This window comes from Pungitius pungitius, chromosome 5 (genome assembly GCF_949316345.1).
Source record: "Pungitius pungitius chromosome 5, fPunPun2.1, whole genome shotgun sequence".
NCBI lineage: Eukaryota > Metazoa > Chordata > Actinopteri > Perciformes > Gasterosteidae > Pungitius > Pungitius pungitius.
In genome coordinates, this window is record NC_084904.1 from 6,838,967 (window position 1) to 6,864,914 (window position 25,948).

Below are 25,948 nucleotides of genomic sequence, written 5' to 3' on the forward strand. Positions count from 1 at the left end.
TACAACGCTTTCTGTGATGAAGAAAGTGCGATTAAAAGATATGATCTATAACTCTCACCAGTTTCTTTTGTTTTCCGTCAGGATGGCCGAGCGGTCTAAGGCGCTGCGTTCAGGTCGCAGTCTCCCCTGGAGGCGTGGGTTCGAATCCCACTTCTGACATGTGGTTTTCTTGCTCAGTTGCCTGTGACATGATGATGTAAACGGAGCAATGCTTTACATCTTAAACTGCCGCAACATATCATGTAGACTCGTCAAATGTTTGACAATTTTGAAGTCTCTCTTTTGTTTACCATTAAAAAGGGGTTTGAGTGGGATTTCAACAAAGATTCCTTCTGTTAGCATATATTGTCACCAGCGACAAGTACACTGCATCAGGCTCTGTACAACCCTTTCTGTGATGAAGAAAGTGCGATTAAAAGATATGATCTATAACTCTCACCAATTTCTTTTGTTTTCCGTCAGGATGGCCGAGCGGTCTAAGGCGCTGCGTTCAGGTCGCAGTCTCCACTGGAGGCGTGGGTTCGAATCCCACTTCTGACATGTGGTTTACTTGCTCAGTTGCCTGTGACATGATGATGTAAACGGAGCAATGCTTTACATCTTAAACTGCCGCAACATATCATGTAGACTCGTCAAATGTTTGACAATTTTGAAGTCTCTCTTTTGTTTACCATTAAAAAGGGGTTTGAGTGGGATTTCAACAAAGATTCCTTCTGTTAGCATATATTGTCACCAGCGACAAGTACACTGCATCAGGCTCTGTACAACCCTTTCTGTGATGAAGAAAGTGCGATGTAGTGTTGTATGGAATGCATTAAAAGATATGATCTATAACTCTCACCAATTTCTTTTGTTTTCTGTCAGGATGGCCGAGCGGTCTAAGGCGCTGCGTTCAGGTCGCAGTCTCCACTGGAGGCGTGGGTTCGAATCCCACTTCTGACATGTGGTTTTCTTGCTCAGTTGCCTGTGACATGATGATGTAAACGGAGCAATGCTTTACATCTTAAACTGCCGCAACATATCATGTAGACTCGTCAAATGTTTGACAATTTTGAAGTCTCTCTTTTGTTTACCATTAAAAAGGGGTTTGAGTGGGATTTCAACAAAGATTCCTTCTGTTAGCATATATAGTAAGCAGCGATCAGTATACTGCATCAGGCTGTGTACAACCCTTTCTGTGATCAAGAAAGTGCTATGTAATGTTATATCGAATGCATTAAAAGATATAATCTATAACTCTCACTAATTTCGTCTGTTTTCCGTCATTATGGCCGAGCGGTCTAAGGCGCTGCGTTCAGGTCGCAGTCTCCCCTGGAGGCGTGGGTTCGAATCCCACTTCTGACATGTGCTTTTCTTGCTCAGTTGCCTGTGACATGATGATGTAAACGGAGCAATGCTTTACATCTTAAACTGCCGCAACATATCATGTAGACTCGTCAAATGTTTGACAATTTTGAAGTCTCTCTTTTGTTTACCATTAAAAAGGGGTTTGAGTGGGATTTCAACAAAGATTCCTTCTGTTAGCATATATAGTAAGCAGCGATCAGTATACTGCATCAGGCTGTGTACAACCCTTTCTGTGACGAAGAAAGTGCGATGTAGTGTTGTATGGAATGCATTGAAAGATATGATCTATAACTCTCACCAATTTCTTTTGTTTTCCGTTAGGATGGCCGAGCGGTCTAAGGCGCTGCGTTCAGGTCGCAGTCTCCACTGGAGGTGTGGGTTCGAATCCCACTTCTGACATGTGGTTTTCTTGCTCAGTTCCCTTTGACATGATGATGTAGACAGAGCAATGCTTTACATGTTAAACTGCCGCAACATATCATGTAGACTCGTCAAATGTTTGACAATTTTGAAGTCTCTCTTTTGTTTACCATTAAAAAGGGGTTTGAGTGGGATTTCAACAAAGATTCCTTCTGTTAGCATATATTGTCACCAGCGACAAGTACACTGCATCAGGCTCTGTACAACCCTTTCTGTGATGAAGAAAGTGCGATTAAAAGATATGATCTATAACTCTCACCAATTTCTTTTGTTTTCCGTCAGGATGGCCGAGCGGTCTAAGGCGCTGCGTTCAGGTCGCAGTCTCCCCTGGAGGCGTGGGTTCGAATCCCACTTCTGACATGTGCTTTTCTTGCTCAGTTGCCTGTGACATGATGATGTAAACGGAGCAATGCTTTACATCTTAAACTGCCGCAACATATCATGTAGACTCGTCAAATGTTTGACAATTTTGAAGTCTCTCTTTTGTTTACCATTAAAAAGGGGTTTGAGTGGGATTTCAACAAAGATTCCTTCTGTTAGCATATATAGTAAGCAGCGATCAGTATACTGCATCAGGCTGTGTACAACCCTTTCTGTGACGAAGAAAGTGCGATGTAGTGTTGTATGGAATGCATTGAAAGATATGATCTATAACTCTCACCAATTTCTTTTGTTTTCCGTTAGGATGGCCGAGCGGTCTAAGGCGCTGCGTTCAGGTCGCAGTCTCCACTGGAGGTGTGGGTTCGAATCCCACTTCTGACATGTGGTTTTCTTGCTCAGTTCCCTTTGACATGATGATGTAGACAGAGCAATGCTTTACATGTTAAACTGCCGCAACATATCATGTAGACTCGTCAAATGTTTGACAATTTTGAAGTCTCTCTTTTGTTTACCATTAAAAAGGGGTTTGAGTGGGATTTCAACAAAGATTCCTTCTGTTAGCATATATTGTCACCAGCGACAAGTACACTGCATCAGGCTCTGTACAACGCTTTCTGTGATGAAGAAAGTGCGATTAAAAGATATGATCTATAACTCTCACCAGTTTCTTTTGTTTTCCGTCAGGATGGCCGAGCGGTCTAAGGCGCTGCGTTCAGGTCGCAGTCTCCCCTGGAGGCGTGGGTTCGAATCCCACTTCTGACATGTGGTTTTCTTGCTCAGTTGCCTGTGACATGATGATGTAAACGGAGCAATGCTTTACATCTTAAACTGCCGCAACATATCATGTAGACTCGTCAAATGTTTGACAATTTTGAAGTCTCTCTTTTGTTTACCATTAAAAAGGGGTTTGAGTGGGATTTCAACAAAGATTCCTTCTGTTAGCATATATTGTCACCAGCGACAAGTACACTGCATCAGGCTCTGTACAACCCTTTCTGTGATGAAGAAAGTGCGATTAAAAGATATGATCTATAACTCTCACCAATTTCTTTTGTTTTCCGTCAGGATGGCCGAGCGGTCTAAGGCGCTGCGTTCAGGTCGCAGTCTCCACTGGAGGCGTGGGTTCGAATCCCACTTCTGACATGTGGTTTTCTTGCTCATTTCCCTTTGACATGATGATGTAGACAGAGCAATGCTTTACATGTTAAACTGCCGCAACATATCATGTAGACTCGTCAAATGTTTGACAATTTTGAAGTCTCTCTTTTGTTTACCATTAAAAAGGGGTTTGAGTGGGATTTCAACAAAGATTCCTTCTGTTAGCATATATAGTAAGCAGCGATCAGTATACTGCATCAGGCTGTGTACAACCCTTTCTGTGACGAAGAAAGTGCGATGTAGTGTTGTATGGAATGCATTGAAAGATATGATCTATAACTCTCACCAATTTCTTTTGTTTTCCGTTAGGATGGCCGAGCGGTCTAAGGCGCTGCGTTCAGGTCGCAGTCTCCCCTGGAGGCGTGGGTTCGAATCCCACTTCTGACATGTGGTTTTCTTGCTCAGTTGCCTGTGACATGATGATGTAAACGGAGCAATGCTTTACATCTTAAACTGCCGCAACATATCATGTAGACTCGTCAAATGTTTGACAATTTTGAAGTCTCTCTTTTGTTTACCATTAAAAAGGGGTTTGAGTGGGATTTGAACAAAGCTTCCTTCTGTTAGCATATATAGTAAGCAGCGATCAGTATACTGCATCAGGCTGTGTACAACCCTTTCTGTGACGAAGAAAGTGCGATGTAGTGTTGTATGGAATGCATTGAAAGATATGATCTATAGCTCTCACCAATTTCTTTTGTTTTCCGTCAGGATGGCCGAGCGGTCTAAGGCGCTGCGTTCAGGTCGCAGTCTCCACTGGAGGCGTGGGTTCGAATCCCACTTCTGACATGTGGTTTTCTTGCTCAGTTCCCTTTGACATGATGATGTAGACAGAGCAATGCTTTACATGTTAAACTGCCGCAACATATCATGTAGACTAGTCAAATGTTTGACAATTTTGAAGTCTCTCTTTTGTTTACCATTAAAAAGGGGTTTGAGTGGGATTTGAACAAAGATTCCTTCTGTTAGCATACATAGTAAGCAGCGATCAGTATACTGCATCAGGCTGTGTACAACCCTTTCTGTGACGAAGAAAGTGCGATGTAGTGTTGTATGGAATGCATTGAAAGATATGATCTATAGCTCTCACCAATTTCTTTTGTTTTCCGTCAGGATGGCCGAGCGGTCTAAGTCGCTGCGTTCAGGTCGCAGTCTCCTCGGAGGCGTGAGTTCGAATCCCACTTCTGACATGTGGTTTTCTTGCTCAGTTGCCTGTGACATGATGATGTAAACGGAGCAATGCTTTACATCTTAAACTGCCACAACATATCATGTAGACTCGTCAAATGTTTGACAATTTTGAAGTCTCTCTTTTGTTTACCATTAAAAAGGGGTTTGAGTGGGATTTCAACAAAGATTCCTTCTGTTAGCATATATTGTCACCAGCGACAAGTACACTGCATCAGGCTCTGTACAACCCTTTCTGTGATGAAGAAAGTGCGATGTAGTGTTGTATGGAATGCATTAAAAGATATGATCTATAACTCTCACCAATTTCTTTTGTTTTCTGTCAGGATGGCCGAGCGGTCTAAGGCGCTGCGTTCAGGTCGCAGTCTCCACTGGAGGCGTGGGTTCGAATCCCACTTCTGACATGTGGTTTTCTTGCTCAGTTGCCTGTGACATGATGATGTAAACGGAGCAATGCTTTACATCTTAAACTGCCGCAACATATCATGTAGACTCGTCAAATGTTTGACAATTTTGAAGTCTCTCTTTTGTTTACCATTAAAAAGGGGTTTGAGTGGGATTTGAACAAAGCTTCCTTCTGTTAGCATATATAGTAAGCAGCGATCAGTATACTGCATCAGGCTGTGTACAACCCTTTCTGTGACGAAGAAAGTGCGATGTAGTGTTGTATGGAATGCATTGAAAGATATGATCTATAGCTCTCACCAATTTCTTTTGTTTTCCGTCAGGATGGCCGAGCGGTCTAAGGCGCTGCGTTCAGGTCGCAGTCTCCACTGGAGGCGTGGGTTCGAATCCCACTTCTGACATGTGGTTTTCTTGCTCAGTTCCCTTTGACATGATGATGTAGACAGAGCAATGCTTTACATGTTAAACTGCCGCAACATATCATGTAGACAAGTCAAATGTTTGACAATTTTGAAGTCTCTCTTTTGTTTACCATTAAAAAGGGGTTTGAGTGGGATTTGAACAAAGATTCCTTCTGTTAGCATACATAGTAAGCAGCGATCAGTATACTGCATCAGGCTGTGTACAACCCTTTCTGTGACGAAGAAAGTGCGATGTAGTGTTGTATGGAATGCATTGAAAGATATGATCTATAGCTCTCACCAATTTCTTTTGTTTTCCGTCAGGATGGCCGAGCGGTCTAAGTCGCTGCGTTCAGGTCGCAGTCTCCTCGGAGGCGTGGGTTCGAATCCCACTTCTGACATGTGGTTTTCTTGCTCAGTTGCCTGTGACATGATGATGTAAACGGAGCAATGCTTTACATCTTAAACTGCCGCAACATATCATGTAGACTCGTCAAATGTTTGACAATTTTGAAGTCTCTCTTTTGTTTACCATTAAAAAGGGGTTTGAGTGGGATTTCAACAAAGATTCCTTCTGTTAGCATATATTGTCACCAGCGACAAGTACACTGCATCAGGCTCTGTACAACGCTTTCTGTGATGAAGAAAGTGCGATTAAAAGATATGATCTATAACTCTCACCAGTTTCTTTTGTTTTCCGTCAGGATGGCCGAGCGGTCTAAGGCGCTGCGTTCAGGTCGCAGTCTCCCCTGGAGGCGTGGGTTCGAATCCCACTTCTGACATGTGGTTTTCTTGCTCAGTTGCCTGTGACATGATGATGTAAACGGAGCAATGCTTTACATCTTAAACTGCCACAACATATCATGTAGACTCGTCAAATGTTTGACAATTTTGAAGTCTCTCTTTTGTTTACCATTAAAAAGGGGTTTGAGTGGGATTTCAACAAAGATTCCTTCTGTTAGCATATATTGTCACCAGCGACAAGTACACTGCATCAGGCTCTGTACAACCCTTTCTGTGATGAACAAAGTGCGATGTAGTGTTGTATGGAATGCATTAAAAGATATGATCTATAACTCTCACCAATTTCTTTTGTTTTCTGTCAGGATGGCCGAGCGGTCTAAGGCGCTGCGTTCAGGTCGCAGTCTCCACTGGAGGCGTGGGTTCGAATCCCACTTCTGACATGTGGTTTTCTTGCTCAGTTGCCTGTGACATGATGATGTAAACGGAGCAATGCTTTACATCTTAAACTGCCGCAACATATCATGTAGACTCGTCAAATGTTTGACAATTTTGAAGTCTCTCTTTTGTTTACCATTAAAAAGGGGTTTGAGTGGGATTTGAACAAAGCTTCCTTCTGTTAGCATATATAGTAAGCAGCGATCAGTATACTGCATCAGGCTGTGTACAACCCTTTCTGTGACGAAGAAAGTGCGATGTAGTGTTGTATGGAATGCATTGAAAGATATGATCTATAGCTCTCACCAATTTCTTTTGTTTTCCGTCAGGATGGCCGAGCGGTCTAAGGCGCTGCGTTCAGGTCGCAGTCTCCACTGGAGGCGTGGGTTCGAATCCCACTTCTGACATGTGGTTTTCTTGCTCAGTTCCCTTTGACATGATGATGTAGACAGAGCAATGCTTTACATGTTAAACTGCCGCAACATATCATGTAGACTAGTCAAATGTTTGACAATTTTGAAGTCTCTCTTTTGTTTACCATTAAAAAGGGGTTTGAGTGGGATTTCAACAAAGATTCCTTCTGTTAGCATATATTGTCACCAGCGACAAGTACACTGCATCAGGCTCTGTACAACGCTTTCTGTGATGAAGAAAGTGCGATTAAAAGATATGATCTATAACTCTCACCAGTTTCTTTTGTTTTCCGTCAGGATGGCCGAGCGGTCTAAGGCGCTGCGTTCAGGTCGCAGTCTCCACTGGAGGCGTGGGTTCGAATCCCACTTCTGACATGTGGTTTTCTTGCTCAGTTGCCTGTAACATGATGATGTAAACGGAGCAATGCTTTACATCTTAAACTGCCGCAACATATCATGTAGACTCGTCAAATGTTTGACCATTTTGAAGTCTCTCTTTTGTTTACCATTAAAAAGGGGTTTGAGTGGGATTTCAACAAAGATTCCTTCTGTTAGCATATATTGTCACCAGCGACAAGTACACTGCATCAGGCTCTGTACAACCCTTTCTGTGATGAAGAAAGTGCGATTAAAAGATATTATCTATAACTCTCACCAATTTCTTTTGTTTTCCGTCAGGATGGCCGAGCGGTCTAAGGCGCTGCGTTCAGGTCGCAGTCTTCACTGGAGGCGTGGGTTCGAATCCCACTTCTGACATGTGGTTTTCTTGCTCAGTTGCCTGTAACATGATGATGTAAACGGAGCAATGCTTTACATCTTAAACTGCCGCAACATATCATGTAGACTCGTCAAATGTTTGACCATTTTGAAGTCTCTCTTTTGTTTACCATTAAAAAGGGGTTTGAGTGGGATTTCAACAAAGATTCCTTCTGTTAGCATATATTGTCACCAGCGACAAGTACACTGCATCAGGCTCTGTACAACCCTTTTTGTGATGAAGAAAGTGCGATGTAGTGTTGTATGAAATGCATTAAAAGATATGATCTATAGCTCTCACCAATTTTTTTTGTTTTCCGTCAGGATGGCCGAGCGGTCTAAGGCGCTGCGTTCAGGTCGCAGTCTTCACTGGAGGCGTGGGTTCGAATCCCACTTCTGACATGTGGTTTTCTTGCTCATTTCCCTTTGACATGATGATGTAGACAGAGCAATGCTTTACATGTTAAACTGCCGCAACATATCATGTAGACTCGTCAAATGTTTGACAATTTTGAAGTCTCTCTTTTGTTTACCATTAAAAAGGGGTTTGAGTGGGATTTCAACAAAGATTCCTTCTGTTAGCATATATTGTCACCAGCGACAAGTACACTGCATCAGGCTCTGTACAACCCTTTCTGTGATGAAGAAAGTGCGATGTAGTGTTGTATGGAATGCATTAAAAGATATGATCTATAACTCTCACCAATTTCTTTTGTTTTCTGTCAGGATGGCCGAGCGGTCTAAGGCGCTGCGTTCAGGTCGCAGTCTCCACTGGAGGCGTGGGTTCGAATCCCACTTCTGACATGTGGTTTTCTTGCTCAGTTGCCTGTGACATGATGATGTAAACGGAGCAATGCTTTACATCTTAAACTGCCGCAACATATGTAGACTCGTCAAATGTTTGACAATTTTGAAGTCTCTCTTTTGTTTACCATTAAAAAGGGGTTTGAGTGGGATTTGAACAAAGCTTCCTTCTGTTAGCATATATAGTAAGCAGCGATCAGTATACTGCATCAGGCTGTGTACAACCCTTTCTGTGACGAAGAAAGTGCGATGTAGTGTTGTATGGAATGCATTGAAAGATATGATCTATAGCTCTCACCAATTTCTTTTGTTTTCCGTCAGGATGGCCGAGCGGTCTAAGGCGCTGCGTTCAGGTCGCAGTCTCCACTGGAGGCGTGGGTTCGAATCCCACTTCTGACATGTGGTTTTCTTGCTCAGTTCCCTTTGACATGATGATGTAGACAGAGCAATGCTTTACATGTTAAACTGCCGCAACATATCATGTAGACTAGTCAAATGTTTGACAATTTTGAAGTCTCTCTTTTGTTTACCATTAAAAAGGGGTTTGAGTGGGATTTCAACAAAGATTCCTTCTGTTAGCATATATTGTCACCAGCGACAAGTACACTGCATCAGGCTCTGTACAACGCTTTCTGTGATGAAGAAAGTGCGATTAAAAGATATGATCTATAACTCTCACCAGTTTCTTTTGTTTTCCGTCAGGATGGCCGAGCGGTCTAAGGCGCTGCGTTCAGGTCGCAGTCTTCACTGGAGGCGTGGGTTCGAATCCCACTTCTGACATGTGGTTTTCTTGCTCAGTTGCCTGTAACATGATGATGTAAACGGAGCAATGCTTTACATCTTAAACTGCCGCAACATATCATGTAGACTCGTCAAATGTTTGACCATTTTGAAGTCTCTCTTTTGTTTACCATTAAAAAGGGGTTTGAGTGGGATTTCAACAAAGATTCCTTCTGTTAGCATATATTGTCACCAGCGACAAGTACACTGCATCAGGCTCTGTACAACCCTTTTTGTGATGAAGAAAGTGCGATGTAGTGTTGTATGAAATGCATTAAAAGATATGATCTATAGCTCTCACCAATTTCTTTTGTTTTCCGTCAGGATGGCCGAGCGGTCTAAGGCGCTGCGTTCAGGTCGCAGTCTTCACTGGAGGCGTGGGTTCGAATCCCACTTCTGACATGTGGTTTTCTTGCTCATTTCCCTTTGACATGATGATGTAGACAGAGCAATGCTTTACATGTTAAACTGCCGCAACATATCATGTAGACTCGTCAAATGTTTGACAATTTTGAAGTCTCTCTTTTGTTTACCATTAAAAAGGGGTTTGAGTGGGATTTCAACAAAGATTCCTTCTGTTAGCATATATTGTCACCAGCGACAAGTACACTGCATCAGGCTCTGTACAACCCTTTCTGTGATGAAGAAAGTGCGATGTAGTGTTGTATGGAATGCATTAAAAGATATGATCTATAACTCTCACCAATTTCTTTTGTTTTCTGTCAGGATGGCCGAGCGGTCTAAGGCGCTGCGTTCAGGTCGCAGTCTCCACTGGAGGCGTGGGTTCGAATCCCACTTCTGACATGTGGTTTTCTTGCTCAGTTGCCTGTGACATGATGATGTAAACGGAGCAATGCTTTACATCTTAAACTGCCGCAACATATGTAGACTCGTCAAATGTTTGACAATTTTGAAGTCTCTCTTTTGTTTACCATTAAAAAGGGGTTTGAGTGGGATTTGAACAAAGCTTCCTTCTGTTAGCATATATAGTAAGCAGCGATCAGTATACTGCATCAGGCTGTGTACAACCCTTTCTGTGACGAAGAAAGTGCGATGTAGTGTTGTATGGAATGCATTGAAAGATATGATCTATAGCTCTCACCAATTTCTTTTGTTTTCCGTCAGGATGGCCGAGCGGTCTAAGGCGCTGCGTTCAGGTCGCAGTCTCCACTGGAGGCGTGGGTTCGAATCCCACTTCTGACATGTGGTTTTCTTGCTCAGTTCCCTTTGACATGATGATGTAGACAGAGCAATGCTTTACATGTTAAACTGCCGCAACATATCATGTAGACTAGTCAAATGTTTGACAATTTTGAAGTCTCTCTTTTGTTTACCATTAAAAAGGGGTTTGAGTGGGATTTCAACAAAGATTCCTTCTGTTAGCATATATTGTCACCAGCGACAAGTACACTGCATCAGGCTCTGTACAACGCTTTCTGTGATGAAGAAAGTGCGATTAAAAGATATGATCTATAACTCTCACCAGTTTCTTTTGTTTTCCGTCAGGATGGCCGAGCGGTCTAAGGCGCTGCGTTCAGGTCGCAGTCTCCACTGGAGGCGTGGGTTCGAATCCCACTTCTGACATGTGGTTTTCTTGCTCAGTTGCCTGTGACATGATGATGTAAACGGAGCAATGCTTTACATCTTAAACTGCCGCAACATATCATGTAGACTCGTCAAATGTTTGACAATTTTGAAGTCTCTCTTTTGTTTACCATTAAAAAGGGGTTTGAGTGGGATTTGAACAAAGCTTCCTTCTGTTAGCATATATAGTAAGCAGCGATCAGTATACTGCATCAGGCTGTGTACAACCCTTTCTGTGACGAAGAAAGTGCGATGTAGTGTTGTATGGAATGCATTGAAAGATATGATCTATAGCTCTCACCAATTTCTTTTGTTTTCCGTCAGGATGGCCGAGCGGTCTAAGGCGCTGCGTTCAGGTCGCAGTCTCCACTGGAGGCGTGGGTTCGAATCCCACTTCTGACATGTGGTTTTCTTGCTCAGTTCCCTTTGACATGATGATGTAGACAGAGCAATGCTTTACATGTTAAACTGCCGCAACATATCATGTAGACTAGTCAAATGTTTGACAATTTTGAAGTCTCTCTTTTGTTTACCATTAAAAAGGGGTTTGAGTGGGATTTGAACAAAGATTCCTTCTGTTAGCATACATAGTAAGCAGCGATCAGTATACTGCATCAGGCTGTGTACAACCCTTTCTGTGACGAAGAAAGTGCGATGTAGTGTTGTATGGAATGCATTGAAAGATATGATCTATAGCTCTCACCAATTTCTTTTGTTTTCCGTCAGGATGGCCGAGCGGTCTAAGTCGCTGCGTTCAGGTCGCAGTCTCCTCGGAGGCGTGGGTTCGAATCCCACTTCTGACATGTGGTTTTCTTGCTCAGTTGCCTGTGACATGATGATGTAAACGGAGCAATGCTTTACATCTTAAACTGCCGCAACATATCATGTAGACTCGTCAAATGTTTGACAATTTTGAAGTCTCTCTTTTGTTTACCATTAAAAAGGGGTTTGAGTGGGATTTCAACAAAGATTCCTTCTGTTAGCATATATTGTCACCAGCGACAAGTACACTGCATCAGGCTCTGTACAACGCTTTCTGTGATGAAGAAAGTGCGATTAAAAGATATGATCTATAACTCTCACCAGTTTCTTTTGTTTTCCGTCAGGATGGCCGAGCGGTCTAAGGCGCTGCGTTCAGGTCACAGTCTCCCCTGGAGGCGTGGGTTCGAATCCCACTTCTGACATGTGGTTTTCTTGCTCAGTTGCCTGTGACATGATGATGTAAACGGAGCAATGCTTTACATCTTAAACTGCCACAACATATCATGTAGACTCGTCAAATGTTTGACAATTTTGAAGTCTCTCTTTTGTTTACCATTAAAAAGGGGTTTGAGTGGGATTTCAACAAAGATTCCTTCTGTTAGCATATATTGTCACCAGCGACAAGTACACTGCATCAGGCTCTGTACAACCCTTTCTGTGATGAAGAAAGTGCGATGTAGTGTTGTATGGAATGCATTAAAAGATATGATCTATAACTCTCACCAATTTCTTTTGTTTTCTGTCAGGATGGCCGAGCGGTCTAAGGCGCTGCGTTCAGGTCGCAGTCTCCACTGGAGGCGTGGGTTCGAATCCCACTTCTGACATGTGGTTTTCTTGCTCAGTTGCCTGTGACATGATGATGTAAACGGAGCAATGCTTTACATCTTAAACTGCCGCAACATATCATGTAGACTCGTCAAATGTTTGACAATTTTGAAGTCTCTCTTTTGTTTACCATTAAAAAGGGGTTTGAGTGGGATTTGAACAAAGCTTCCTTCTGTTAGCATATATAGTAAGCAGCGATCAGTATACTGCATCAGGCTGTGTACAACCCTTTCTGTGACGAAGAAAGTGCGATGTAGTGTTGTATGGAATGCATTGAAAGATATGATCTATAGCTCTCACCAATTTCTTTTGTTTTCCGTCAGGATGGCCGAGCGGTCTAAGGCGCTGCGTTCAGGTCGCAGTCTCCACTGGAGGCGTGGGTTCGAATCCCACTTCTGACATGTGGTTTTCTTGCTCAGTTCCCTTTGACATGATGATGTAGACAGAGCAATGCTTTACATGTTAAACTGCCGCAACATATCATGTAGACTAGTCAAATGTTTGACAATTTTGAAGTCTCTCTTTTGTTTACCATTAAAAAGGGGTTTGAGTGGGATTTCAACAAAGATTCCTTCTGTTAGCATATATTGTCACCAGCGACAAGTACACTGCATCAGGCTCTGTACAACGCTTTCTGTGATGAAGAAAGTGCGATTAAAAGATATGATCTATAACTCTCACCAGTTTCTTTTGTTTTCCGTCAGGATGGCCCAGCGGTCTAAGGCGCTGCGTTCAGGTCGCAGTCTCCACTGGAGGCGTGGGTTCGAATCCCACTTCTGACATGTGGTTTTCTTGCTCAGTTCCCTTTGACATGATGATGTAGACAGAGCAATGCTTTACATGTTAAACTGCCGCAACATATCATGTAGACTAGTCAAATGTTTGACAATTTTGAAGTCTCTCTTTTGTTTACCATTAAAAAGGGGTTTGAGTGGGATTTCAACAAAGATTCCTTCTGTTAGCATATATTGTCACCAGCGACAAGTACACTGCATCAGGCTCTGTACAACGCTTTCTGTGATGAAGAAAGTGCGATTAAAAGATATGATCTATAACTCTCACCAGTTTCTTTTGTTTTCCGTCAGGATGGCCGAGCGGTCTAAGGCGCTGCGTTCAGGTCGCAGTCTCCCCTGGAGGCGTGGGTTCGAATCCCACTTGTGACATGTGGTTTTCTTGCTCAGTTCCCTTTGACATGATGATGTAGACAGAGCAATGCTTTACATGTTAAACTGCCGCAACATATCATGTAGACTAGTCAAATGTTTGACAATTTTGAAGTCTCTCTTTTGTTTACCATTAAAAAGGGGTTTGAGTGGGATTTCAACAAAGATTCCTTCTGTTAGCATATATTGTCACCAGCGACAAGTACACTGCATCAGGCTCTGTACAACGCTTTCTGTGATGAAGAAAGCGCGATTAAAAGATATGATCTATAACTCTCACCAGTTTCTTTTGTTTTCCGTCAGGATGGCCGAGCGGTCTAAGGCGCTGCGTTCAGGTCGCAGTCTCCCCTGGAGGCGTGGGTTCGAATCCCACTTCTGACATGTGGTTTTCTTGCTCAGTTGCCTGTGACATGATGATGTAAACGGAGCAATGCTTTACATCTTAAACTGCCGCAACATATCATGTAGACTCGTCAAATGTTTGACAATTTTGAAGTCTCTCTTTTGTTTACCATTAAAAAGGGGTTTGAGTGGGATTTCAACAGAGATTCCTTCTGTTAGCATATATAGTAAGCAGCGATCAGTATACTGCATCAGGCTGTGTACAACCCTTTCTGTGACGAAGAAAGTGCGATGTAGTGTTGTATGGAATGCATTGAAAGATATGATCTATAACTCTCACCAATTTCTTTTGTTTTCCGTCAGGATGGCCGAGCGGTCTAAGGCGCTGTGTTCAGGTCGCAGTCTCCCCTGGAGGCGTGGGTTCGAATCCCACTTCTGACATGTGGTTTTCTTGCTCAGTTGCCTGTGACATGATGATGTAAATGGAGCAATGCTTTACATCTTAAACTGCCGCAACATATCATGTAGACTCGTCAAATGTTTGACAATTTTGAAGTCTCTCTTTTGTTTACCATTAAAAAGGGGTTTGAGTGGGATTTGAACAAAGCTTCCTTCTGTTAGCATATATAGTAAGCAGCGATCAGTATACTGCATCAGGCTGTGTACAACCCTTTCTGTGATCAAGAAAGTGGTATGTAATGTTGTATGGAATGCATTAAAAGATATGATCTATAACTCTCACCAATTTCTTTTGTTTTCTGTCAGGATGGCCGAGCGGTCTAAGGCGCTGCGTTCAGGTCGCAGTCTCCACTGGAGGCGTGGGTTCGAATCCCACTTCTGACATGTGGTTTTCTTGCTCAGTTGCCTGTGACATGATGATGTAAACGGAGCAATGCTTTACATCTTAAACTGCCGCAACATATCATGTAGACTCGTCAAATGTTTGACAATTTTGAAGTCTCTCTTTTGTTTACCATTAAAAAGGGGTTTGAGTGGGATTTGAACAAAGCTTCCTTCTGTTAGCATATATAGTAAGCAGCGATCAGTATACTGCATCAGGCTGTGTACAACCCTTTCTGTGACGAAGAAAGTGCGATGTAGTGTTGTATGGAATGCATTGAAAGATATGATCTATAGCTCTCACCAATTTCTTTTGTTTTCCGTCAGGATGGCCGAGCGGTCTAAGGCGCTGCGTTCAGGTCGCAGTCTCCACTGGAGGCGTGGGTTCGAATCCCACTTCTGACATGTGGTTTTCTTGCTCAGTTCCCTTTGACATGATGATGTAGACAGAGCAATGCTTTACATGTTAAACTGCCGCAACATATCATGTAGACTAGTCAAATGTTTGACAATTTTGAAGTCTCTCTTTTGTTTACCATTAAAAAGGGGTTTGAGTGGGATTTCAACAAAGATTCCTTCTGTTAGCATATATTGTCACCAGCGACAAGTACACTGCATCAGGCTCTGTACAACGCTTTCTGTGATGAAGAAAGTGCGATTAAAAGATATGATCTATAACTCTCACCAATTTCTTTTGTTTTCCGTCAGGATGGCCGAGCGGTCTAAGGCGCTGCGTTCAGGTCGCAGTCTTCACTGGAGGCGTGGGTTCGAATCCCACTTCTGACATGTGGTTTTCTTGCTCAGTTGCCTGTAACATGATGATGTAAACGGAGCAATGCTTTACATCTTAAACTGCCGCAACATATCATGTAGACTCGTCAAATGTTTGACCATTTTGAAGTCTCTCTTTTGTTTACCATTAAAAAGGGGTTTGAGTGGGATTTCAACAAAGATTCCTTCTGTTAGCATATATTGTCACCAGCGACAAGTACACTGCATCAGGCTCTGTACAACCCTTTTTGTGATGAAGAAAGTGCGATGTAGTGTTGTATGAAATGCATTAAAAGATATGATCTATAGCTCTCACCAATTTTTTTTGTTTTCCGTCAGGATGGCCGAGCGGTCTAAGGCGCTGCGTTCAGGTCGCAGTCTTCACTGGAGGCGTGGGTTCGAATCCCACTTCTGACATGTGGTTTTCTTGCTCATTTCCCTTTGACATGATGATGTAGACAGAGCAATGCTTTACATGTTAAACTGCCGCAACATATCATGTAGACTCGTCAAATGTTTGACAATTTTGAAGTCTCTCTTTTGTTTACCATTAAAAAGGGGTTTGAGTGGGATTTCAACAAAGATTCCTTCTGTTAGCATATATTGTCACCAGCGACAAGTACACTGCATCAGGCTCTGTACAACCCTTTCTGTGATGAAGAAAGTGCGATGTAGTGTTGTATGGAATGCATTAAAAGATATGATCTATAACTCTCACCAATTTCTTTTGTTTTCTGTCAGGATGGCCGAGCGGTCTAAGGCGCTGCGTTCAGGTCGCAGTCTCCACTGGAGGCGTGGGTTCGAATCCCACTTCTGACATGTGGTTTTCTTGCTCAGTTGCCTGTGACATGATGATGTAAACGGAGCAATGCTTTACATCTTAAACTGCCGCAACATATGTAGACTCGTCAAATGTTTGACAATTTTGAAGTCTCTCTTTTGTTTACCATTAAAAAGGGGTTTGAGTGGGATTTGAACAAAGCTTCCTTCTGTTAGCATATATAGTAAGCAGCGATCAGTATACTGCATCAGGCTGTGTACAACCCTTTCTGTGACGAAGAAAGTGCGATGTAGTGTTGTATGGAATGCATTGAAAGATATGATCTATAGCTCTCACCAATTTCTTTTGTTTTCCGTCAGGATGGCCGAGCGGTCTAAGGCGCTGCGTTCAGGTCGCAGTCTCCACTGGAGGCGTGGGTTCGAATCCCACTTCTGACATGTGGTTTTCTTGCTCAGTTCCCTTTGACATGATGATGTAGACAGAGCAATGCTTTACATGTTAAACTGCCGCAACATATCATGTAGACTAGTCAAATGTTTGACAATTTTGAAGTCTCTCTTTTGTTTACCATTAAAAAGGGGTTTGAGTGGGATTTCAACAAAGATTCCTTCTGTTAGCATATATTGTCACCAGCGACAAGTACACTGCATCAGGCTCTGTACAACGCTTTCTGTGATGAAGAAAGTGCGATTAAAAGATATGATCTATAACTCTCACCAGTTTCTTTTGTTTTCCGTCAGGATGGCCGAGCGGTCTAAGGCGCTGCGTTCAGGTCGCAGTCTTCACTGGAGGCGTGGGTTCGAATCCCACTTCTGACATGTGGTTTTCTTGCTCAGTTGCCTGTAACATGATGATGTAAACGGAGCAATGCTTTACATCTTAAACTGCCGCAACATATCATGTAGACTCGTCAAATGTTTGACCATTTTGAAGTCTCTCTTTTGTTTACCATTAAAAAGGGGTTTGAGTGGGATTTCAACAAAGATTCCTTCTGTTAGCATATATTGTCACCAGCGACAAGTACACTGCATCAGGCTCTGTACAACCCTTTTTGTGATGAAGAAAGTGCGATGTAGTGTTGTATGAAATGCATTAAAAGATATGATCTATAGCTCTCACCAATTTCTTTTGTTTTCCGTCAGGATGGCCGAGCGGTCTAAGGCGCTGCGTTCAGGTCGCAGTCTTCACTGGAGGCGTGGGTTCGAATCCCACTTCTGACATGTGGTTTTCTTGCTCATTTCCCTTTGACATGATGATGTAGACAGAGCAATGCTTTACATGTTAAACTGCCGCAACATATCATGTAGACTCGTCAAATGTTTGACAATTTTGAAGTCTCTCTTTTGTTTACCATTAAAAAGGGGTTTGAGTGGGATTTCAACAAAGATTCCTTCTGTTAGCATATATTGTCACCAGCGACAAGTACACTGCATCAGGCTCTGTACAACCCTTTCTGTGATGAAGAAAGTGCGATGTAGTGTTGTATGGAATGCATTAAAAGATATGATCTATAACTCTCACCAATTTCTTTTGTTTTCTGTCAGGATGGCCGAGCGGTCTAAGGCGCTGCGTTCAGGTCGCAGTCTCCACTGGAGGCGTGGGTTCGAATCCCACTTCTGACATGTGGTTTTCTTGCTCAGTTGCCTGTGACATGATGATGTAAACGGAGCAATGCTTTACATCTTAAACTGCCGCAACATATGTAGACTCGTCAAATGTTTGACAATTTTGAAGTCTCTCTTTTGTTTACCATTAAAAAGGGGTTTGAGTGGGATTTGAACAAAGCTTCCTTCTGTTAGCATATATAGTAAGCAGCGATCAGTATACTGCATCAGGCTGTGTACAACCCTTTCTGTGACGAAGAAAGTGCGATGTAGTGTTGTATGGAATGCATTGAAAGATATGATCTATAGCTCTCACCAATTTCTTTTGTTTTCCGTCAGGATGGCCGAGCGGTCTAAGGCGCTGCGTTCAGGTCGCAGTCTCCACTGGAGGCGTGGGTTCGAATCCCACTTCTGACATGTGGTTTTCTTGCTCAGTTCCCTTTGACATGATGATGTAGACAGAGCAATGCTTTACATGTTAAACTGCCGCAACATATCATGTAGACTAGTCAAATGTTTGACAATTTTGAAGTCTCTCTTTTGTTTACCATTAAAAAGGGGTTTGAGTGGGATTTCAACAAAGATTCCTTCTGTTAGCATATATTGTCACCAGCGACAAGTACACTGCATCAGGCTCTGTACAACGCTTTCTGTGATGAAGAAAGTGCGATTAAAAGATATGATCTATAACTCTCACCAGTTTCTTTTGTTTTCCGTCAGGATGGCCGAGCGGTCTAAGGCGCTGCGTTCAGGTCGCAGTCTCCACTGGAGGCGTGGGTTCGAATCCCACTTCTGACATGTGGTTTTCTTGCTCAGTTGCCTGTGACATGATGATGTAAACGGAGCAATGCTTTACATCTTAAACTGCCGCAACATATCATGTAGACTCGTCAAATGTTTGACAATTTTGAAGTCTCTCTTTTGTTTACCATTAAAAAGGGGTTTGAGTGGGATTTGAACAAAGCTTCCTTCTGTTAGCATATATAGTAAGCAGCGATCAGTATACTGCATCAGGCTGTGTACAACCCTTTCTGTGACGAAGAAAGTGCGATGTAGTGTTGTATGGAATGCATTGAAAGATATGATCTATAGCTCTCACCAATTTCTTTTGTTTTCCGTCAGGATGGCCGAGCGGTCTAAGGCGCTGCGTTCAGGTCGCAGTCTCCACTGGAGGCGTGGGTTCGAATCCCACTTCTGACATGTGGTTTTCTTGCTCAGTTCCCTTTGACATGATGATGTAGACAGAGCAATGCTTTACATGTTAAACTGCCGCAACATATCATGTAGACTAGTCAAATGTTTGACAATTTTGAAGTCTCTCTTTTGTTTACCATTAAAAAGGGGTTTGAGTGGGATTTGAACAAAGATTCCTTCTGTTAGCATACATAGTAAGCAGCGATCAGTATACTGCATCAGGCTGTGTACAACCCTTTCTGTGACGAAGAAAGTGCGATGTAGTGTTGTATGGAATGCATTGAAAGATATGATCTATAGCTCTCACCAATTTCTTTTGTTTTCCGTCAGGATGGCCGAGCGGTCTAAGTCGCTGCGTTCAGGTCGCAGTCTCCTCGGAGGCGTGGGTTCGAATCCCACTTCTGACATGTGGTTTTCTTGCTCAGTTGCCTGTGACATGATGATGTAAACGGAGCAATGCTTTACATCTTAAACTGCCGCAACATATCATGTAGACTCGTCAAATGTTTGACAATTTTGAAGTCTCTCTTTTGTTTACCATTAAAAAGGGGTTTGAGTGGGATTTCAACAAAGATTCCTTCTGTTAGCATATATTGTCACCAGCGACAAGTACACTGCATCAGGCTCTGTACAACGCTTTCTGTGATGAAGAAAGTGCGATTAAAAGATATGATCTATAACTCTCACCAGTTTCTTTTGTTTTCCGTCAGGATGGCCGAGCGGTCTAAGGCGCTGCGTTCAGGTCACAGTCTCCCCTGGAGGCGTGGGTTCGAATCCCACTTCTGACATGTGGTTTTCTTGCTCAGTTGCCTGTGACATGATGATGTAAACGGAGCAATGCTTTACATCTTAAACTGCCACAACATATCATGTAGACTCGTCAAATGTTTGACAATTTTGAAGTCTCTCTTTTGTTTACCATTAAAAAGGGGTTTGAGTGGGATTTCAACAAAGATTCCTTCTGTTAGCATATATTGTCACCAGCGACAAGTACACTGCATCAGGCTCTGTACAACCCTTTCTGTGATGAAGAAAGTGCGATGTAGTGTTGTATGGAATGCATTAAAAGATATGATCTATAACTCTCACCAATTTCTTTTGTTTTCTGTCAGGATGGCCGAGCGGTCTAAGGCGCTGCGTTCAGGTCGCAGTCTCCACTGGAGGCGTGGGTTCGAATCCCACTTCTGACATGTGGTTTTCTTGCTCAGTTGCCTGTGACATGATGATGTAAACGGAGCAATGCTTTACATCTTAAACTGCCGCAACATATCATGTAGACTCGTCAAATGTTTGACAATTTTGAAGTCTCTCTTTTGTTTACCATTAAAAAGGGGTTTGAGTGGGATTTGAACAAAGCTTCCTTCTGTTAGCATATATAGTAAGCAGCGATCAGTATACTGCATCAGGCTGTGTACAACCCTTTCTGTGACGAAGAAAGTGCGATGTAGTGTTGTATGGAATGCATTGAAAGATATGATCTATAGCTCTCACCAATTTCTTTTGTTTTCCGTCAGGATGGCCGAGCGGTCTAAGGCGCTGCGTTCAGGTCGCAGTCTCCACTGGAGGCGTGGGTTCGAATCCCACTTCTGACATGTGGTTTTCTTGCTCAGTTCCCTTTGACATGATGATGTAGACAGAGCAATGCTTTACATGTTAAACTGCCGCAACATATCATGTAGACTAGTCAAATGTTTGACAATTTTGAAGTCTCTCTTTTGTTTACCATTAAAAAGGGGTTTGAGTGGGATTTCAACAAAGATTCCTTCTGTTAGCATATATTGTCACCAGCGACAAGTACACTGCATCAGGCTCTGTACAACGCTTTCTGTGATGAAGAAAGTGCGATTAAAAGATATGATCTATAACTCTCACCAGTTTCTTTTGTTTTCCGTCAGGATGGCCCAGCGGTCTAAGGCGCTGCGTTCAGGTCGCAGTCTCCACTGGAGGCGTGGGTTCGAATCCCACTTCTGACATGTGGTTTTCTTGCTCAGTTCCCTTTGACATGATGATGTAGACAGAGCAATGCTTTACATGTTAAACTGCCGCAACATATCATGTAGACTAGTCAAATGTTTGACAATTTTGAAGTCTCTCTTTTGTTTACCATTAAAAAGGGGTTTGAGTGGGATTTCAACAAAGATTCCTTCTGTTAGCATATATTGTCACCAGCGACAAGTACACTGCATCAGGCTCTGTACAACGCTTTCTGTGATGAAGAAAGTGCGATTAAAAGATATGATCTATAACTCTCACCAGTTTCTTTTGTTTTCCGTCAGGATGGCCGAGCGGTCTAAGGCGCTGCGTTCAGGTCGCAGTCTCCCCTGGAGGCGTGGGTTCGAATCCCACTTGTGACATGTGGTTTTCTTGCTCAGTTCCCTTTGACATGATGATGTAGACAGAGCAATGCTTTACATGTTAAACTGCCGCAACATATCATGTAGACTAGTCAAATGTTTGACAATTTTGAAGTCTCTCTTTTGTTTACCATTAAAAAGGGGTTTGAGTGGGATTTCAACAAAGATTCCTTCTGTTAGCATATATTGTCACCAGCGACAAGTACACTGCATCAGGCTCTGTACAACGCTTTCTGTGATGAAGAAAGCGCGATTAAAAGATATGATCTATAACTCTCACCAGTTTCTTTTGTTTTCCGTCAGGATGGCCGAGCGGTCTAAGGCGCTGCGTTCAGGTCGCAGTCTTCACTGGAGGCGTGGGTTCGAATCCCACTTCTGACATGTGGTTTTCTTGCTCAGTTGCCTGTAACATGATGATGTAAACGGAGCAATGCTTTACATCTTAAACTGCCGCAACATATCATGTAGACTCGTCAAATGTTTGACCATTTTGAAGTCTCTCTTTTGTTTACCATTAAAAAGGGGTTTGAGTGGGATTTCAACAAAGATTCCTTCTGTTAGCATATATTGTCACCAGCGACAAGTACACTGCATCAGGCTCTGTACAACCCTTTTTGTGACGAAGAAAGTGCGATGTAGTGTTGTATGGAATGCATTGAAAGATATGATCTATAACTCTCACCAATTTCTTTTGTTTTCCGTCAGGATGGCCGAGCGGTCTAAGGCGCTGTGTTCAGGTCGCAGTCTCCCCTGGAGGCGTGGGTTCGAATCCCACTTCTGACATGTGGTTTTCTTGCTCAGTTGCCTGTGACATGATGATGTAAATGGAGCAATGCTTTACATCTTAAACTGCCGCAACATATCATGTAGACTCGTCAAATGTTTGACAATTTTGAAGTCTCTCTTTTGTTTACCATTAAAAAGGGGTTTGAGTGGGATTTGAACAAAGCTTCCTTCTGTTAGCATATATAGTAAGCAGCGATCAGTATACTGCATCAGGCTGTGTACAACCCTTTCTGTGATCAAGAAAGTGGTATGTAATGTTGTATGGAATGCATTAAAAGATATGATCTATAACTCTCACCAATTTCTTTTGTTTTCTGTCAGGATGGCCGAGCGGTCTAAGGCGCTGCGTTCAGGTCGCAGTCTCCACTGGAGGCGTGGGTTCGAATCCCACTTCTGACATGTGGTTTTCTTGCTCAGTTGCCTGTGACATGATGATGTAAACGGAGCAATGCTTTACATCTTAAACTGCCGCAACATATCATGTAGACTCGTCAAATGTTTGACAATTTTGAAGTCTCTCTTTTGTTTACCATTAAAAAGGGGTTTGAGTGGGATTTGAACAAAGCTTCCTTCTGTTAGCATATATAGTAAGCAGCGATCAGTATACTGCATCAGGCTGTGTACAACCCTTTCTGTGACGAAGAAAGTGCGATGTAGTGTTGTATGGAATGCATTGAAAGATATGATCTATAGCTCTCACCAATTTCTTTTGTTTTCCGTCAGGATGGCCGAGCGGTCTAAGGCGCTGCGTTCAGGTCGCAGTCTCCACTGGAGGCGTGGGTTCGAATCCCACTTCTGACATGTGGTTTTCTTGCTCAGTTCCCTTTGACATGATGATGTAGACAGAGCAATGCTTTACATGTTAAACTGCCGCAACATATCATGTAGACTAGTCAAATGTTTGACAATTTTGAAGTCTCTCTTTTGTTTACCATTAAAAAGGGGTTTGAGTGGGATTTCAACAAAGATTCCTTCTGTTAGCATATATTGTCACCAGCGACAAGTACACTGCATCAGGCTCTGTACAACGCTTTCTGTGATGAAGAAAGTGCGATTAAAAGATATGATCTATAACTCTCACCAGTTTCTTTTGTTTTCCGTCAGGATGGCCCAGCGGTCTAAGGCGCTGCGTTCAGGTCGCAGTCTCCACTGGAGGCGTGGGTTCGAATCCCACTTCTGACATGTGGTTTTCTTGCTCAGTTCCCTTTGACATGATGATGTAGACAGAGCAATGCTTTACATGTTAAACTGCCGCAACATATCATGTAGACTAGTCAAATGTTTGACAATTTTGAAGTCTCTCTTTTGTTTACCATTAAAAAGGGGTTTGAGTGGGATTTCAACAAAGATTCCTTCTGTTAGCATATATTGTCACCAGCGACAAGTACACTGCATCAGGCTCTGTACAACGCTTTCTGTGATGAAGAAAGTGCGATTAAAAGATATGATCTATAACTCTCACCAGTTTCTTTTGTTTTCCGTCAGGATGGCCGAGCGGTCTAAGGCGCTGCGTTCAGGTCGCAGTCTCCCCTGGAGGCGTGGGTTCGAATCCCACTTGTGACATGTGGTTTTCTTGCTCAGTTCCCTTTGACATGATGATGTAGACAGAGCAATGCTTTACATGTTAAACTGCCGCAACATATCATGTAGACTAGTCAAATGTTTGACAATTTTGAAGTCTCTCTTTTGTTTACCATTAAAAAGGGGTTTGAGTGGGATTTCAACAAAGATTCCTTCTGTTAGCATATATTGTCACCAGCGACAAGTACACTGCATCAGGCTCTGTACAACGCTTTCTGTGATGAAGAAAGTGCGATTAAAAGATATGATCTATAACTCTCACCAGTTTCTTTTGTTTTCCGTCAGGATGGCCGAGCGGTCTAAGGCGCTGCGTTCAGGTCGCAGTCTCCCCTGGAGGCGTGGGTTCGAATCCCACTTCTGACATGTGGTTTTCTTGCTCAGTTGCCTGTGACATGATGATGTAAACGGAGCAATGCTTTACATCTTAAACTGCCGCAACATATCATGTAGACTCGTCAAATGTTTGACAATTTTGAAGTCTCTCTTTTGTTTACCATTAAAAAGGGGTTTGAGTGGGATTTCAACAGAGATTCCTTCTGTTAGCATATATAGTAAGCAGCGATCAGTATACTGCATCAGGCTGTGTACAACCCTTTCTGTGACGAAGAAAGTGCGATGTAGTGTTGTATGGAATGCATTGAAAGATATGATCTATAACTCTCACCAATTTCTTTTGTTTTCCGTCAGGATGGCCGAGCGGTCTAAGGCGCTGTGTTCAGATCGCAGTCTCCCCTGGAGGCGTGGGTTCGAATCCCACTTCTGACATGTGGTTTTCTTGCTCAGTTGCCTGTGACATGATGATGTAAATGGAGCAATGCTTTACATCTTAAACTGCCGCAACATATCATGTAGACTCGTCAAATGTTTGACAATTTTGAAGTCTCTCTTTTGTTTACCATTAAAAAGGGGTTTGAGTGGGATTTGAACAAAGCTTCCTTCTGTTAGCATATATAGTAAGCAGCGATCAGTATACTGCATCAGGCTGTGTACAACCCTTTCTGTGATCAAGAAAGTGGTATGTAATGTTGTATGGAATGCATTAAAAGATATGATCTATAACTCTCACCAATTTCTTTTGTTTTCTGTCAGGATGGCCGAGCGGTCTAAGGCGCTGCGTTCAGGTCGCAGTCTCCACTGGAGGCGTGGGTTCGAATCCCACTTCTGACATGTGGTTTTCTTGCTCAGTTGCCTGTGACATGATGATGTAAACGGAGCAATGCTTTACATCTTAAACTGCCGCAACATATCATGTAGACTCGTCAAATGTTTGACAATTTTGAAGTCTCTCTTTTGTTTACCATTAAAAAGGGGTTTGAGTGGGATTTCAACAAAGATTCCTTCTGTTAGCATATATTGTCACCAGCGACAAGTACACTGCATCAGGCTCTGTACAACCCTTTCTGTGATGAAGAAAGTGCGATGTAGTGTTGTATGGAATGCATTAAAAGATATGATCTATAACTCTCACCAATTTCTTTTGTTTTCTGTCAGGATGGCCGAGCGGTCTAAGGCGCTGCGTTCAGGTCGCAGTCTCCACTGGAGGCGTGGGTTCGAATCCCACTTCTGACATGTGGTTTTCTTGCTCAGTTGCCTGTGACATGATGATGTAAACGGAGCAATGCTTTACATGTTAAACTGCCGCAACATATCATGTAGACTCGTCAAATGTTTGACAATTTTGAAGTCTCTCTTTTGTTTACCATTAAAAAGAGGTTTGAGTGGGATTTGAACAAAGATTCCTTCTGTTAGCATATATAGTAAGCAGCGATCAGTATACTGCATCAGGCTGTGTACAACCCTTTCTGTGACGAAGAAAGTGCGATGTAGTGTTGTATGGAATGCATTGAAAGATATGATCTATAGCTCTCACCAGTTTCTTTTGTTTTCCGTCAGGATGGCCGAGCGGTCTAAGGCGCTGCGTTCAGGTCGCAGTCTCCCCTGGAGGCGTGGGTTCGAATCCCACTTGTGACATGTGGTTTTCTTGCTCAGTTCCCTTTGACATGATGATGTAGACAGAGCAATGCTTTACATGTTAAACTGCCGCAACATATCATGTAGACTAGTCAAATGTTTGACAATTTTGAAGTCTCTCTTTTGTTTACCATTAAAAAGGGGTTTGAGTGGGATTT

At 42.7% G+C, this 25,948-nt stretch overlaps 32 non-coding genes across 32 annotated transcripts; all 32 read left to right on the plus strand.

Annotated features, from left to right (window-relative positions):
• The first annotated feature begins 457 nt into the window (after positions 1–457).
• On the plus strand, positions 458–540 carry trnal-cag (transfer RNA leucine (anticodon CAG)). Its single transcript has one exon. It is a non-coding gene; the product is annotated as a tRNA-Leu (tRNA).
• Positions 541–859: 319 nt separating this feature from the next.
• Positions 860–942, plus strand: trnal-cag (transfer RNA leucine (anticodon CAG)). The gene has a single exon. It is a non-coding gene; the product is annotated as a tRNA-Leu (tRNA).
• A 2,266-nt stretch (positions 943–3,208) lies between these two features.
• On the plus strand, positions 3,209–3,291 carry trnal-cag (transfer RNA leucine (anticodon CAG)). The gene has a single exon. It is a non-coding gene; the product is annotated as a tRNA-Leu (tRNA).
• Positions 3,292–4,012: 721 nt separating this feature from the next.
• Positions 4,013–4,095, plus strand: trnal-cag (transfer RNA leucine (anticodon CAG)). The gene has a single exon. It is a non-coding gene; the product is annotated as a tRNA-Leu (tRNA).
• A 720-nt stretch (positions 4,096–4,815) lies between these two features.
• On the plus strand, positions 4,816–4,898 carry trnal-cag (transfer RNA leucine (anticodon CAG)). Its single transcript has one exon. It is a non-coding gene; the product is annotated as a tRNA-Leu (tRNA).
• A 319-nt stretch (positions 4,899–5,217) lies between these two features.
• On the plus strand, positions 5,218–5,300 carry trnal-cag (transfer RNA leucine (anticodon CAG)). The gene has a single exon. It is a non-coding gene; the product is annotated as a tRNA-Leu (tRNA).
• A 1,101-nt stretch (positions 5,301–6,401) lies between these two features.
• On the plus strand, positions 6,402–6,484 carry trnal-cag (transfer RNA leucine (anticodon CAG)). The gene has a single exon. It is a non-coding gene; the product is annotated as a tRNA-Leu (tRNA).
• Positions 6,485–6,803: 319 nt separating this feature from the next.
• On the plus strand, positions 6,804–6,886 carry trnal-cag (transfer RNA leucine (anticodon CAG)). Its single transcript has one exon. It is a non-coding gene; the product is annotated as a tRNA-Leu (tRNA).
• A 298-nt stretch (positions 6,887–7,184) lies between these two features.
• trnal-cag (transfer RNA leucine (anticodon CAG)) lies at positions 7,185–7,267 on the plus strand. Its single transcript has one exon. It is a non-coding gene; the product is annotated as a tRNA-Leu (tRNA).
• A 1,102-nt stretch (positions 7,268–8,369) lies between these two features.
• Positions 8,370–8,452, plus strand: trnal-cag (transfer RNA leucine (anticodon CAG)). Its single transcript has one exon. It is a non-coding gene; the product is annotated as a tRNA-Leu (tRNA).
• Positions 8,453–8,768: 316 nt separating this feature from the next.
• On the plus strand, positions 8,769–8,851 carry trnal-cag (transfer RNA leucine (anticodon CAG)). The gene has a single exon. It is a non-coding gene; the product is annotated as a tRNA-Leu (tRNA).
• Positions 8,852–9,953: 1,102 nt separating this feature from the next.
• On the plus strand, positions 9,954–10,036 carry trnal-cag (transfer RNA leucine (anticodon CAG)). Its single transcript has one exon. It is a non-coding gene; the product is annotated as a tRNA-Leu (tRNA).
• A 316-nt stretch (positions 10,037–10,352) lies between these two features.
• Positions 10,353–10,435, plus strand: trnal-cag (transfer RNA leucine (anticodon CAG)). Its single transcript has one exon. It is a non-coding gene; the product is annotated as a tRNA-Leu (tRNA).
• Positions 10,436–10,733: 298 nt separating this feature from the next.
• trnal-cag (transfer RNA leucine (anticodon CAG)) lies at positions 10,734–10,816 on the plus strand. The gene has a single exon. It is a non-coding gene; the product is annotated as a tRNA-Leu (tRNA).
• Positions 10,817–11,135: 319 nt separating this feature from the next.
• Positions 11,136–11,218, plus strand: trnal-cag (transfer RNA leucine (anticodon CAG)). Its single transcript has one exon. It is a non-coding gene; the product is annotated as a tRNA-Leu (tRNA).
• Positions 11,219–12,319: 1,101 nt separating this feature from the next.
• On the plus strand, positions 12,320–12,402 carry trnal-cag (transfer RNA leucine (anticodon CAG)). Its single transcript has one exon. It is a non-coding gene; the product is annotated as a tRNA-Leu (tRNA).
• A 319-nt stretch (positions 12,403–12,721) lies between these two features.
• Positions 12,722–12,804, plus strand: trnal-cag (transfer RNA leucine (anticodon CAG)). Its single transcript has one exon. It is a non-coding gene; the product is annotated as a tRNA-Leu (tRNA).
• Positions 12,805–14,668: 1,864 nt separating this feature from the next.
• On the plus strand, positions 14,669–14,751 carry trnal-cag (transfer RNA leucine (anticodon CAG)). Its single transcript has one exon. It is a non-coding gene; the product is annotated as a tRNA-Leu (tRNA).
• A 319-nt stretch (positions 14,752–15,070) lies between these two features.
• On the plus strand, positions 15,071–15,153 carry trnal-cag (transfer RNA leucine (anticodon CAG)). The gene has a single exon. It is a non-coding gene; the product is annotated as a tRNA-Leu (tRNA).
• A 1,102-nt stretch (positions 15,154–16,255) lies between these two features.
• On the plus strand, positions 16,256–16,338 carry trnal-cag (transfer RNA leucine (anticodon CAG)). The gene has a single exon. It is a non-coding gene; the product is annotated as a tRNA-Leu (tRNA).
• Positions 16,339–16,654: 316 nt separating this feature from the next.
• Positions 16,655–16,737, plus strand: trnal-cag (transfer RNA leucine (anticodon CAG)). The gene has a single exon. It is a non-coding gene; the product is annotated as a tRNA-Leu (tRNA).
• Positions 16,738–17,839: 1,102 nt separating this feature from the next.
• trnal-cag (transfer RNA leucine (anticodon CAG)) lies at positions 17,840–17,922 on the plus strand. Its single transcript has one exon. It is a non-coding gene; the product is annotated as a tRNA-Leu (tRNA).
• A 316-nt stretch (positions 17,923–18,238) lies between these two features.
• Positions 18,239–18,321, plus strand: trnal-cag (transfer RNA leucine (anticodon CAG)). Its single transcript has one exon. It is a non-coding gene; the product is annotated as a tRNA-Leu (tRNA).
• Positions 18,322–18,619: 298 nt separating this feature from the next.
• Positions 18,620–18,702, plus strand: trnal-cag (transfer RNA leucine (anticodon CAG)). Its single transcript has one exon. It is a non-coding gene; the product is annotated as a tRNA-Leu (tRNA).
• Positions 18,703–19,021: 319 nt separating this feature from the next.
• Positions 19,022–19,104, plus strand: trnal-cag (transfer RNA leucine (anticodon CAG)). The gene has a single exon. It is a non-coding gene; the product is annotated as a tRNA-Leu (tRNA).
• Positions 19,105–20,205: 1,101 nt separating this feature from the next.
• trnal-cag (transfer RNA leucine (anticodon CAG)) lies at positions 20,206–20,288 on the plus strand. Its single transcript has one exon. It is a non-coding gene; the product is annotated as a tRNA-Leu (tRNA).
• A 319-nt stretch (positions 20,289–20,607) lies between these two features.
• On the plus strand, positions 20,608–20,690 carry trnal-cag (transfer RNA leucine (anticodon CAG)). The gene has a single exon. It is a non-coding gene; the product is annotated as a tRNA-Leu (tRNA).
• Positions 20,691–22,554: 1,864 nt separating this feature from the next.
• Positions 22,555–22,637, plus strand: trnal-cag (transfer RNA leucine (anticodon CAG)). The gene has a single exon. It is a non-coding gene; the product is annotated as a tRNA-Leu (tRNA).
• A 319-nt stretch (positions 22,638–22,956) lies between these two features.
• On the plus strand, positions 22,957–23,039 carry trnal-cag (transfer RNA leucine (anticodon CAG)). The gene has a single exon. It is a non-coding gene; the product is annotated as a tRNA-Leu (tRNA).
• Positions 23,040–24,501: 1,462 nt separating this feature from the next.
• trnal-cag (transfer RNA leucine (anticodon CAG)) lies at positions 24,502–24,584 on the plus strand. The gene has a single exon. It is a non-coding gene; the product is annotated as a tRNA-Leu (tRNA).
• Positions 24,585–24,903: 319 nt separating this feature from the next.
• On the plus strand, positions 24,904–24,986 carry trnal-cag (transfer RNA leucine (anticodon CAG)). The gene has a single exon. It is a non-coding gene; the product is annotated as a tRNA-Leu (tRNA).
• A 319-nt stretch (positions 24,987–25,305) lies between these two features.
• Positions 25,306–25,388, plus strand: trnal-cag (transfer RNA leucine (anticodon CAG)). Its single transcript has one exon. It is a non-coding gene; the product is annotated as a tRNA-Leu (tRNA).
• Positions 25,389–25,948: the final 560 nt, after the last annotated feature.